The sequence below is a fragment of the Ursus maritimus genome, unplaced genomic scaffold, assembly GCF_017311325.1.
Source record: "Ursus maritimus isolate PB19 unplaced genomic scaffold, ASM1731132v1 scaffold_21, whole genome shotgun sequence".
NCBI classification, from domain to species: Eukaryota; Metazoa; Chordata; class Mammalia; order Carnivora; family Ursidae; genus Ursus; species Ursus maritimus.
Genome location: NW_024424564.1, coordinates 14,984,973 through 14,998,835, shown reverse-complemented (window position 1 = coordinate 14,998,835; position 13,863 = coordinate 14,984,973). Strand labels below are relative to the sequence as shown.

Below are 13,863 nucleotides of genomic sequence, written 5' to 3'. Positions count from 1 at the left end.
AAATGTTTAAGAATAGTCTGTCTTTCAAGTTCAGCAGTGTCTTCAAAAACACCTGATAAACATCCAGCAGATCGTTATGAGCTATTTATTTAATCTAAAAAGTACTTTTCCATACTTTTTTTTTTTTTGGTTAAATGTATATGGATAATTAACGAAGTAAAAATGTTTCAAGGGATTCCAGGTAATGCACAGTGTTATAGTAGATTCTGGGGCTAAGTCAGTTCTAGGATTTAGTATCTTCATTTGTAGAATTAGGATTATATGCTAACATACCAAGTACACAGAAAGATTGACTTATAAAAGTAGCAATTCCTAATCAACAGAGTGGGATAAGACAGGAAGGAAGAACATAAAAGACATAATTAACCAAAAGAATAAAAGGTTCTAAAGCTGTGGAAGTATAGTAGAATAAAAGCTTAGGTATGAAATTGAAAAGTGATTTGATTTAGCCAATTTCTATAGAAAGTAACTCAAATATATAGATTCCCACTTTTATTCTAATTTAGAGCATTCTTAAAGTAATAACTCCAAAACAAATTGAATAATACCCATCTTGTTTGGGAGATATGTCAACAAATGAGGTTATTAAGTTCCTTTGACAAACATTCCACATATGTCTAATTTATTTTAATTTTGTCAGCAAATATTTTCTCATGCCATGCATCGGAAAGAGATTTTTTTTTTCTCCTGAGGTATACACATTGAATCACCATATTTATATATTTTTCATAAATACAGCAAAAAAACCTTGTCTAGGAAAATCACTTTCAAACTCTTGGCTTGACAAATGACTTTGGTCTATTTATTGCTCTTCAAGAATAACATTTAATTTAAACAATTTATTCTGCAGTAGTGACAAATCTAAGATTTTCTGCTAGGAAATCGCATCCCATTCCCCTCCTGTAGTTTAGCTCAATGAACTCTAAAAATAAAATTTCAAATAATAGTAGATATACATTGAGTTACTCCTAAATAATACTTCAGAACACAACAGGCCTTGTAGTAAATCTGAATGTAGGAATGATTCCCTACAGATGCCAGAGACCCACCACAGCCATTGTATTATTAGTTACACCAGGAAGCCTTGTCACAGTGCGGGACTGCTGAACCTGGAAATACTCTGAAATGTCACAGACCAAATCTCCATTGCTGTGTAGAATCTACAGAGACCTGTAAAGGTATTTTAAGTTGGATTGACATTTCTGTTTCCTCAAAAACTTTAGCTTTCAAGAAATTCACGTTCTCTGGTTCTGTTGTTTGCTTCTTCCTATATTGTATGTATATCATTTCTTGGTAATACTCTTAAATAGCTGTATATTGTGTTTGATTCAAGGAGTTTATGGATTGCATATGAATATAGAACACTAATTGAACAACTTGGAGGAAAAAAAATGTTTTTCAAGATGTTTAAAACATGCACAAATCCTAAGCACTAACAACAACAAAAATACATTATTTATTTTATAAAATAGGTGTTTAATTTGATAATAATGAAAATTCAGTATGTAAAAGTACAGAAATAATATCATAAATGTTAAGAAACTTTTCATTTACACATTACCAGAATTGCTAATCAGGAAAAAATGTAAAATTCAATCAAATTAAAAAGAAAATTAGAACTATGCTTTAAACATTAAAGTGTGAATTGGACAACAGAGGCAATAATCTAGATAACTGAAATTAAACCAAAAAACTTTCATGATCATTTCCAAATTTGTAAGCATTTTTTTTTTTTTAAAAGTAGGCTCCACGTGGACCTAGTGTGGAACCTAACATGGGTTTTGAACTCATGACCCGGAGATCAAGACCTGAGCTGAGATCAGGCGTCGGACACTTAACTGAATGAGCCACCCAAGCACCCCATTTTTAAGCATTTTTAATGACAAACATTTTTGCCTGCTTATTGGGATAATTTTTGTAAATTCTCTACTATGTATAGGCACAGCTTTAAAGTCAGTAAGAAAATGGGGCAAAAAAGCTAGGTATATATTCAGGAAATAATAGTTTATTAAAATCACTGATTTAATGCTTACTTGTGTTTATAGTAATGATGTCCATGTTATTTTAATATGAAACTAATTTTTATTTGGAAAAAAATTGTTCAAGCTCTTCTATACTGTTAGGAGTTAGTTGAGCAGTTAGGTAGTCAGGGTGAGGGTCCCCAAAAAGAAAATATGGAGTCAGGACAGCTAAAATAAAATAGCACTGACATCCTGTTTTGCAGCTTAGCCAGGACTGCACTGACATTCTGCTTTGTAGCCTTTGCAGAAATGACTTCCGCAAAACGTCCTAAAATAAGACAGTTAGCCACAAAAGCATCTGTCAATATCAGGAGCAAGGGACAGTTAAGACCTGTGCCCCCAGATGTCAGCAAAAAAAGGACCATCAGCATGTGGACGTTAACCTAATAGGTAGACAAATACATGACTGAAGCCCTGTTTGGCATGACTCAGCATACCGTGATTGCTTAAGATAGTTCTGCAAAAGAGCTTATAAAACCCCCTAAACTTAGAAACAAGGGCAACCCACTTGGATCCCCCTCCCCCTCTGGGACCTTTGTACTCTTCCTCAAGAAACTTTGCTTTGCTGCACACCACTATTCATCTGGTCTACGTCTTCATTTTTCTACGTTGTGTAACCAAGAATCGCAGGCACTAAGGGGACACAAAATCCTGTAAAAATACCAATTATTTCTAGAAGACCATTTCCTTAGTTAGATTTCTGAAAGTATTTGGAATGTTGTAGATTCTTGCTGTTTTATTGTGTCTCAGAATTTACACTGTACTGTAAAATGATTTCATGGAGGGTCTAGCCTCTGATGAGATCCTTTTGGGGTAGGCAAAGGGAGAATGCTAATACCTGTCCATCAGCATTCTATTTCAATTGGCATCAGAATGTTGGCTTTCTCATGGGGCGTATTGTGGCCTATTTTGAAGCCGTCCTCCTTAAGATGTATATAGTACACAGTCCATATCTTGGCTTGACAGCACCACTACCTTAAGCAGTAGAAACTTGTACACCTGGGCCTAATTCATTTTCTTCTCTCCTCAGCACACTGGTTGTGGTTCATTCAGTAAACCACCAGTCTTCAAGATTCCTCAGAAAGGAAACAAACAACGAAGCTCCAAGTGGTTATATATATTCCCAAACTACTAAGGGCAAATGTCAATTTCTCAAGAATATTCCCTTCCAGTGGCAGTTCTGGGGTGGGCCTAAGAGCTTTTGAAGTTTTTGAAACATCTAACCAGAAATGATCGATGTCAGCTCTCCTTTTGGTAAAAATCCCTAGTCTCTTTGAGAATGAGCTCCCTTCAGTTATTTTAATGAGCTACCCCTCAGCACTGACAGACTCATTTTCTCCCTCTAAGTTCTCCATTTTCTGCCTATATGGCTGGATTGGTGGGAATTAAGGTTGAAGCACTAGTTTGGATATCCTCTGGACAAGTAGGTGAAGTCTGGGGTAGGTTTAGGGTAGAACTCTGGCAGCGTCATAATTGTTTTATAATGTTAATGGACTTGTCTGTTGTCCTCAGAATTGAAAAAAGAGAAGACCGATTTTACATATTGTAATATATCTCAGCTAGTCCACTGATACAACTAGAACTTTCCTGTAATACATGAATGAAAGGGGTGAGAGTTGTGAAGAAAAAACACTACAAAAATTACAAAGGGAAAGAAGAATCCTTTAATGTGTATAAAGATTATATTCTGTGAACATAGAGCCACAAAGGGGTGTGCTAATATAAATATAAAATTAAAGATCTATTTTGTGTGATATGAATAAACACCAAGCTTTGATGGTCATTATATTAGCTCTGAGTAAAACCTCACTGCCTGTAATGTTTTATGAATATTTCACTTCACTTTTTTTTAAGAATTTAAAGTGGCAGAATAATGAGAAATTAACTGTCTAGTTTTGTTTCATTTTTTTTTCTGCCATAGCACAACAGAATGGATAAAATGTTATCTGTTCCACCCTCCTTTTGTAGCAGGGAGCTCTGCTTTTGTGTCCTTGAATTCTGGGTTTCTTTATTTCCTGGGTAAATGGACAGAGAGTTTTCTTGTGTGTTAGTGGGCAATAGAGAGAAGTTGTTGGGCAGAATATAAAAAATAATATGTATAAAAAAGTAAAATCCCCTGTTTCCCTACACCCATTCCAATCTTTTGAATACACATGATTCACTTGACTGACAGGGACTGTAGCATCTTTGCACTTTGTCACATAAAGGTCTGTGGTTCTCCAATGACTCTTATTTCTCTAATCTCCCCGTGGAGGCTGTGGTGGATTATGACAATTCCAACCTTTCTAGACATTCACATCACTTACTCCTTCTGGAATAGTCTCAAAATTTCAAGAGATACACAGAATCCTAATTCCCTCAAAAGAAACCAAAAGAAATATGTACATATGTATATGTATGTATATATTTGTTAACATCTTCACCTTTTTTTGTTGTTTTAACAAATCTATGAAAATGTTTCTGTGCTTTCCAATATGGTAGTCACCAGCTGTGTATTGCTTTTGAGGACTTAAAATGTGCCTAGTGCACTGGGGAACTAAATTTTAACTTTCATTTAATTTTAATTAACTTAAAATTAAATTTAGGTAGTTAATGTAGCTTCTGGTTACCACTGGACAGTGGAATCCAAAGGAAAAGTCAGTTTTATTTTGTGAAGTGTTATGTGAAGAAACATTTTAGAGAAAAAAAGTATACATATTTTCATGCAGTTACAGACATTTGGAAACTTTGGTTTTACGTTTGTAAGAACAAATTAAAAATGGGAAAATGGCAGTTAAAGCGGAAAGCATATACCGATTACTTAGAAACAATGGGCCACAAAATTTCCTGATACAAAGAGGATAAAGGAGAGTGAAATATTTCATAACATGTAGATGATTAATGATTTTACAATATCAGTCTTTTTAGAGATGCTATAAAACATTATGAAGGGGCTTATATCTCAGAATCTGAAAATTCACAAGATGAATTTTCAAGTACACGAAAGGTGAAATTTTCAATCATAAATAAAAGGCACTATGTTCTCTGAGTTGTCTGTGAAAACTCTGTTAGACAAGTCAGGTAGAAAGCACAAGTCATGGAAAGGGGGGATTCTGTTTTTCAATTAGCACGTAAATCTGAAGCTGATAATCAGAGTTTAGTACTTTTACTGAGATTACAGTTTTGTTTTCCTTCAGTATCATAAATTTAGCAAAGGATTATTGGAAATAAAGATAAAATCACAATGTAGCTGTTAAATTATTCTGCTTTCTTGAAGACTTTCTGAAAAATTATATTAATATGAATACATGTAACATTTTATAATTATGCTAAGATGTGTACAGAAAATAGCCTGTGACGTTCTTATTTATCTAGTAGGGAATTTAAGCATTTAGTAAAGTTATATTTATAAATTTTTTGTTTCATTTCACATTTAAGTAATTACCAATGAATTTAAGATCTCTAAAAAAATAAGTGTTTTATGTTTAAAATTATAGACATAAATATCTGAGACGAATCTAGCTAATAGTGATATGTAAGGACTTCTTTTTGTTTTCTAGAAATTATCCTCTAATGTGCATTTGTATTAAATATAATTTAATGAAATTTCTAGTCATGAAATTTGAAAGTTCACTAAAAGATATTGAAGATGAAGAACTAAATATTTTATCATGCTTGAATGTTTACATGGGTATTTCATTTGGGAAATGGTTTTCCTGTAGACCTATATTGTGTATTTCACTACATACTATATTTGTCTCCAGAACTAGTTAGCAAGAGTTATGGAGTAAATCCACTATGATGTAAAGTATCAATTACATTTCCCTTATGCACCAGTATCTCCTTTTGTCCTTTGTTTAGACAGTGCTGCCATTTGTGTGTGTGTGTTTATGTGTGTGTATCCGTGTGCCTGCATGACAAAATAATCCATTTGGAGACTAGTGAAGGGAATATTGTGTTTTCTGTTAATTCAATGACAATTTCAAAACTAAGCTCTTGGGGCACCTGGTGGCTCAGTATTTAAGTGTCTGGCTCTTGGTTTAGGCTCGGTTCATGATCTCATGGTTCATGTGATCGAGCCCTGTATCAGGCTCCATGTTCAGAGGGGAGTTTGCTTGAAGACTGTCTTCCTCTGCCCCTCACCCCACTCATGCAAGCATGTGTGTGCGTGCTCTCTCTTGCTCTCTAAAATAAATAAGTAAATCTTCAAAAGGCTAAGTGCTTATGGAGAAAGTAAGATGTTATAGGCAAAGCCTTTTTTTGCATTGTGTATGGTAAGAATAAAAATTAAGTCATACACTTTCTATTGGGTTTGTTCATCATGACATACTATATTCCAATAAGGTCACACATAATCCTAACTAAGCCAACTTTCTGAAAAGAATATTATTTATCTCATTCGCTCTCTCTCAAATAATATTTTTGCTGCCACACATGTTACTCTTTTAAAGTGTTTCTTCAGTGTTTAAGAGAATCACAGAGCACATAATTCTTTATCAGTTTAATAGTCAGTACCCTCATGCTCCTGTAGATAGTCAAACAGAATGCCAAAAACAGGTACATCAGAACAGACTCTGAGATTCTTGTCCAAACATACCACATCCTACTCTAGTATCTTTATAAAGTGAAACATGCTTGTGCTGACCCTTTCATGACTTTTAAGACATTTCAATAATTTACAATTTATTCCAATTCCCTCTTAGTACTTTCCTTTTATGAGGAAATTGGAATCCTCTTTTACCAGGGACCTGCCAACATGGGCTGTGTTTGCACCAGAACTGTGAAGAAAGCAGTCTGGGTCATCACTGAGAAGTACTACACATGCCTGGGCAACAACTTCCACACCAAGTGTGTGTGTGTGAGGAGACTGCTGTTATTCCCAGCAAGAAGCTCTGCAACAAGGTAGCAGGCTATGTCACATATCTGATGAAGCAGATGCAGAGAGGCCCTGTGAGAGGTATCTCAATCAAGCTGCAGGAGGAGGAGAGAGAAAGGAGAGATAATTACGCTCCTGAGGTCTCAGCCCTGGATCAGGAGATCACTGAGGTAGATCCTGACACTAAGGAAATGTTGAAACTCTTGGGCTTTGTCCAACCTGCAGGTCACTCAGCCTACAGTTGGGATGAATTTTAAAACACCATGTGGTGCCACTTAAATCCTTCTGCTGCTCTGTTTCTTCAGTAAACCTTGAAAAACAACAACAGCAACAGCAACAACAATAAAAGAAATTAGAATAAAGTCCCCTATTATTCTAAAACTATTTCCACTTATAATATTTATATATTATAAATTATAGCTATTTTAGGGGATTTCACTGTACACGTTTCATATATATGCACATACTGTAGCTCTCAATTACATAATAGGTGATAATAATGCTAAATAAACTTACGGATTTCCTTTGGTATTCTGTGTTCTGATAATGTATTACCATGTATGTTATATAGAAAAAATATCATTTTAACATTCCTCTTCTCAGGTTGTTGCATAGCAGTGCATATGCCATCATTCTGTTATTTTTGTCACATGCATAATTTAAAAAGATACAGTGCTTTATCATGGCTTTGAAGGAATTACTGCCCTTAAGAATTCCACTATATTATTAATATGTTACTCAATAGGTACTTTTCAAACATCCTCACTAAAATAGGCAATATCGTTTCCTCTATCATTTTCCTCCATCCCGTTTTTCATAAGAAAATCTGAGCATGTGAATAAACTCTTTTATAAATAGAATCTATTTCCAAATTAAGAAAGAAACAAACATATTTAAGATGATTTTCTAATGATTTCATAGTAAGGTTCTAACTGTATTAATAACAACTGTTATAAAGGTACATATTTACCGAATATATGTTTATATTATATCTAATATATGCTTATATTATTAAGATACTATAAAATAAAATGTTCAGGACAGGGGAATTTTCTGAATTTAAAAGTAGTGGAAGAATTCCCAAAGAAGAATGTCAGTAGATTTTCATCATAAAATACCACAACTTCTCAAAATAAGAAAATCACAATTAAAAGACAAATAGCTGTGGATCACAGTATTAAAATAAATTAAACTGTGTTTAAATCATTACAGTTCAAATGCTTCAGACAAATAGATCCGGAAATACTAATGTGATAATAGATAAACGAGCACATTTTAAATTGACAATTCAGAAGAGAACAATTATGATATTTCCTACAAATATTCAAAACCCATCTGAACATGAAGCAGCTGATCAAATTACGTTTTAACAGAAAATTTTCATTTCTCGTTCCCTAATACAATCCTACAGGGAAGATATGAACTCTGGGGTTCAAGATATATGTGTACATTTTTGTGGTCACATCTTAGTAGCTCTTTAAAAATTTAGACTCTACAACATAACAAAATCTAACTTTTTCTCCTCTATGTGTGCCCGTTGCCCTTTATGATCCTTTCATGCTCTGCTTTTCAGTGGTGTCCTTAAGAAGGTCTTATTCTTGGATTTCAGTGTAACCTTACCATCTCTGCTATTAATTAACCTTTCTTCCTCTGAACTGGTTACACATTCAGTGTGCATGTTTGTCTTCCTTTGTTCTATTTGAGCTGTCTGTGAAATGTAGCAGAGGAACCAAGGCTTTCTCAGCAAAAGGGCACCAACTCTTTTTACAGCCTACTCCTTGGTTCATGGATTCTCAGCGGTCAGTTTGAGACCATAATTGTGTTCGTATGTCACCCCAGACTACTCTCAGGGGTCTGCCCTCAATCCCTTATTCCCTTACAGAATCTTAAATACCATTTCCAGTCCCTTTACCATTTAAGCTTTCAACTAAACAACTTCAAGATACAATTCTCAGGGGAGAACTGGGGGGAAAAAAGAAGTGTAGTTGAAAACTAGCTTCTGTTGTGTTGTATTCAGATAACGAGTGGCCAAACTGCAGAAATTTCTCTGTCCTTCCAAAACATATTTCTGAAAGAAGAGGAAGGTGATTCAGATAACTGTCACAAGCCCAGCAAATCTCATTTATATAGATGTTAAATGGGGTTTGGTTACTGTTTTTCAATCAGAGTAACCACAGTGTGGCACTTGACTATTCAGTGTATACTGAAAAAGGATTAACATTCTACAGAAAAACATCACTGTTGCCATTTGTCTAAAAAGTACTGCTGTGTCTGGGTAATTCATTTTAAAGAAATAATTGCGGTATTTAAATATAAGGAGTTTTTAGAAGTTAATTCTCTCAGTGAAGTGATACAGATTGAATTTTCTTCTAAACATAATTTGAGTAACAGAGGTAAGGGATCAGCTGTATACTTACTTCTTGTGACTTTGGGTCAAGTTAACTATGTCCTCAAAATACATTTTCAGCACTTACTGGAAAGAACGATCAACCTTACTTGACCAGCAAACCCAAAATTAGGAACAGGTGAGGCAGTTTTGTTAGAAGCAGCTTCTCCATCAGTTAAACAATGGGGGTCATGGAAGTTTTGTTCATGCTGTAATGGAAAGCAGAACAGTGGATAGGAATTTGACTCTAAAACACACTTCAGAGATGGAAGACCCTTCACCACTCAATAGGCAAAACGGTGTGGGAGCAGGTATCACACCAACTGTAGCATTAACCTTCAGAATGGATTCCTGATAGTCCCTGATGATTCTCTCATACGTGATTTCAAAGTCAGCATCCAAGTTCCTTGGAGGCAAAGTAGTGTTGTGTTCTATCTCAAAAAGTCTGTAGAAACTTTTTGACCAGCTCAGAAGAGTCTGTCATCAAAAGCTGAATTACTGAACAAGAATTAGGGAACTTTAGCTCACATTGAAAGACAGACCGTAATTGAGTTGATGATCTTGGCCTGAGTCAATTTGAGAGGTCTGGAATTTTCGAAATAATGAGAACAACAAAAACAGGCAGTTTAAATTGGCTTTTTTTTCTTTTTTTTAACTTAAGGAAGATTTATAACAGTTCACCAAAAATATACTTTGTTGAGAAGTTTTTTGCTTTTGTTTTGTTTTCCTATATGTCAGGCAAGTCTTTCTCTGCTGAGAGGTTGACTAAGTGGATACACTATTCTTGTTTCTGTTACCTCTGACTTCTGATCCCTCAGTTGCAACCCCAGGTCTGACTTTGATTTTCTGGAGTGTCACCAAGAAAGGACATCAGAGACTGATGGAATAAACTGGCTTACAGACTTTTTCTTACCTTAAGGTTCCATCAGTTTTATTCTGAGTCACTGTGTTACAAATTTTGCAAAAACAGAGTGCTGCCAATTCACAGTATGCTCTGGCCATGGAGTTCATGGTGATCTTGACGTATGCTACAAATATATTTCAAAAAATTAGGAAGTCAGAGAGAAAGTCAAAGAAAGAAATTTGACTATAAAGTTAAATAAGTAAGGAAGGAAGGGTAATTGGGTATTGGTATTGGAATCTCAGAGGTTGCCTCAATTACAGAGAGAAACATGCCTGGGAGAGATTGAGGAGTTGATTTTATATGTCTCAGTAAACATGATCACCTGAGAATTCCAATTATTGTCCCATCAAATACAACCATTCTTTTTCAAGGCTAGGAACCAGGGATGCCTCTTTGGTTAAAACTGAATACTTGCTGCAAAAGAGAGTGGTAAAATAAGTATTCTTTTATATTGCACTTAGAAGAGAAATGCAACTGTCTATACATAGTAAACTATAAGACATCTCAATTTCCATGTTATTTGAATTATTTGAGAGCATAAGAAAAGTTGTAAAACTTTTCAACTTATTTTAAGACAGTCATCAACTGTATAAGCACGTAACATACCCAAACTTAAGAATCCCAGTACAATAAAATCCTAAATAAAGTATTCACAAATATAATTTACCAGTGTTTGAAAGAAAAAATATCACGACAAAAGTAACATTTAATCATGAAAAGGCAATACATATTTAATATTAGATTTAAATTATCAGTGATCATCTTGATAGTTTTCAAAATTCTGTAATAAATTGAGTTAAAGCATACTTTTATTTAAAAATATATGGACCTCTCAATGTGCTAGAACTAATATACCATCATTGATGATAACTGTTCTTAGAGGAGAGTTAAGAAATTTATCAATGAGTGACAAATGTATAAATAGTTCCATCTAGATGAGCTATTGCACTAATTGCACAGCATATGGTAAATAATGAGTAAAATGTAGTATATACTCTATGTTGTAAGAAAATAAACATTTAATTACCCTGGGCAGACAGGATAGACATACTTACATATTTTACCCTATACCTCTGCCTAAGTACAATTACCCTAAACATACATTATCTACAAAATGAACATTCTGAAAGGTGGAGGAAGAAAGGCAGACAGGCTAGGGATCTTGAGATCTGAGGAATGACACACTGATGAGTTTCCTAGGTTTTCTTTTTGTGTCATATATCCCAAACTTGGAGATGAAGAAGACAGCACCCTAGAAATAACAAAAGGTGCAGACAAAAATTAAAGTCCCAATAAACATCTGCTGTTTCCAACCAAAAGACAGGAAGTTGGCTGTATAGCAAGACAGAAACTTTTACATAACAAGTACTCTATTGTAAAACAAAACAAAACAAAACAAAACAAAACAAACTATAGAAAAAACCATGGCACCACCTCCAACCCAGCCAGCAAAAGTAGAGTGGGAAGCCTAGATTTTCACTGTCTCCAGGTTGTAGTAAGGTACACTAGCTTCCCTCCCCTACCACACAGGAGTGGTGTCAGAGAAGCTGAGTTTGGAGCCAAAGCATTCATTTCTTCTAGGTGGTAACAAGGACCCCGCATGGTATTAATGGAGACCATATGGTGAGCCTGAAGTAATGAGGCAGCGTTCACCCTCCACCCTTGGGAAAGCATTAGAGGAGGGCTCTTGGAAAGTCAAGACTTTCAGTCTTGCCAGCAGTAACAAGGACATCCTCCCCAACTTGGTGTAAGTGGAAAGAGTATAAGATGCTGAAAAAAAACAGAGCTTAGCCCTCCTAGACAGGGAGATATTAGTAGAGGCCTAGCAGGGACCCAGAACTACCATCTCACGATAATAATAACTACCTGCTGATCTTGGGTATCAACAGAGGCCACATGGGGAACCTGGATCTCTACTTTTCTGGCAATAATGGTGTGGCACTTTGCCCTTTCCTTGCCAGAGCAGTGTCAGAACAAGCCAGCAAAACAGGTTTAAATGAGATCCAGAGTTTCATAATCTCAAAATGTCTAAGCTTCAGTATCAAATTACTGACTCTACCAAGAATCAGAAAGATCTCAAACTGAACAAAAAAGACAATCAACAGATACCAACACTAAAATAACAGAGGTGTTGGAATTATCTGACAAAGGCTTTAAAGCAATCATCACAACAGTGTTTAAATGAGCAATTATGAACATATTTGAAACAAATGACAAATAGAAAGTATGGCAAGGATATAGAAATTCTCAGCGAAGAAACTGAAGCTATAAAGAAGAACCAAAGGGAAATTATGGAACTGAAAAATATGGTAACCGAAATAACTCAGTAGATGAGCTCAATAGCAGAATGGATGGAACAAAGGAAACAATCCATGAACTTAAAGACTCAACAATAAAAATTATCCAATGAGAACAACAGAGAGAACATAAACTGAAAAAAAAAAATGAACAGAAGCACAGGCACTAGCAGGGTTGTAAGAAAAGGTTCACATTGGTATAATTGGAGTCCAGGAAGGAAATAAAAAAAATAAAAGGATAAAGCTAAAGAGTACTTGAAGAAATAATGGCTGAAAAACCCTCTAATTTGGCAGAAGAGAAACCCACAATTTTAAGAAGCTGAGCAAATCTCAAACAAGATAAACCCAAAGATATCAACATGAAGAGACATCATAGTCAGACTTCTGAAAACTAATAGCAAAGAAAAATCTTGAAAGTTCTGATGAGAAACAACATTTTAACTATCAGGCAAAAATAATTCTCATGACAGCTGGTTTCCCGGAGAAACCATGAAGGCCAGAAAGAAAAGAACTGTCAGCCCAGCATCCTATATTGAGGGAAAATATTCTTCAGGAATGAGGGGGAAATCAAGACATCCTAGAAGAAAGAAATTACAATGAATAGGAATTGATAAAAGAAAATATCCAAATCTCCAAAAAGCATATAGAACATATTCAACAGCAACTATCAGCAGGTAAATACAGATTAACTCCGCCTTGTACAAATACATATTGCACCTACCAGGATTAAAATTAAATAGATTTACAATATTAATTATTGATAAGGATATGAAGGATCTGGAACTCTCATTCACTGTTAGTGGTTGTTTAAATTGGCTATAAGACTTTGGAAAACTGGCTGTATTTACTAAAGCTAAACATATGCCTACATTATGACTTAGCAAATCCACAGCTGCTATATACCCAAAGGACATGTATGTATATGTTCTCAAAATCGTATGCAAAAGAATGTTTGCAATAGCTTTATTCATATTTCCAAACCAGAAAAAACTCAAAAATCTTTCTACAGGAAAATAGATGAGATGTTCTATTCAAATATAGAATATGATACACCTATTAAAAAGGATGAAATTCTGATATGCAGAATAGTATGGATTAATAGATATTGAGCAAAAGAAGCAGAAACAAATGAGAATATATCATATAAATCCATTTATATGAATTTTAAGAACCGACAACACTTATCAATGATTATAAAGGCCAGAATAATTAAGAAATTCTGAGGGTATTAATTAGGAGAATAATGGAAAATTATAGATCTGTTATCTGATATTGGGCATTATGTATGTATCTGTATGTGATATTGGGCATTATATATGTAAATAGTCTTTGAGTTTTACATTTAAGTTCTGTGTACAGGTACAGTTGAGTTTAACTGGCTTAAGTGTGTTTTCTAACTC

At 34.7% G+C, this 13,863-nt stretch overlaps 1 pseudogene; it reads left to right on the top strand.

The window, feature by feature from the left end:
* Window positions 1–6,756: 6,756 nt before the first annotated feature.
* On the top strand, window positions 6,757–7,155 carry LOC121104474 (annotated as a pseudogene).
* Window positions 7,156–13,863: the final 6,708 nt, after the last annotated feature.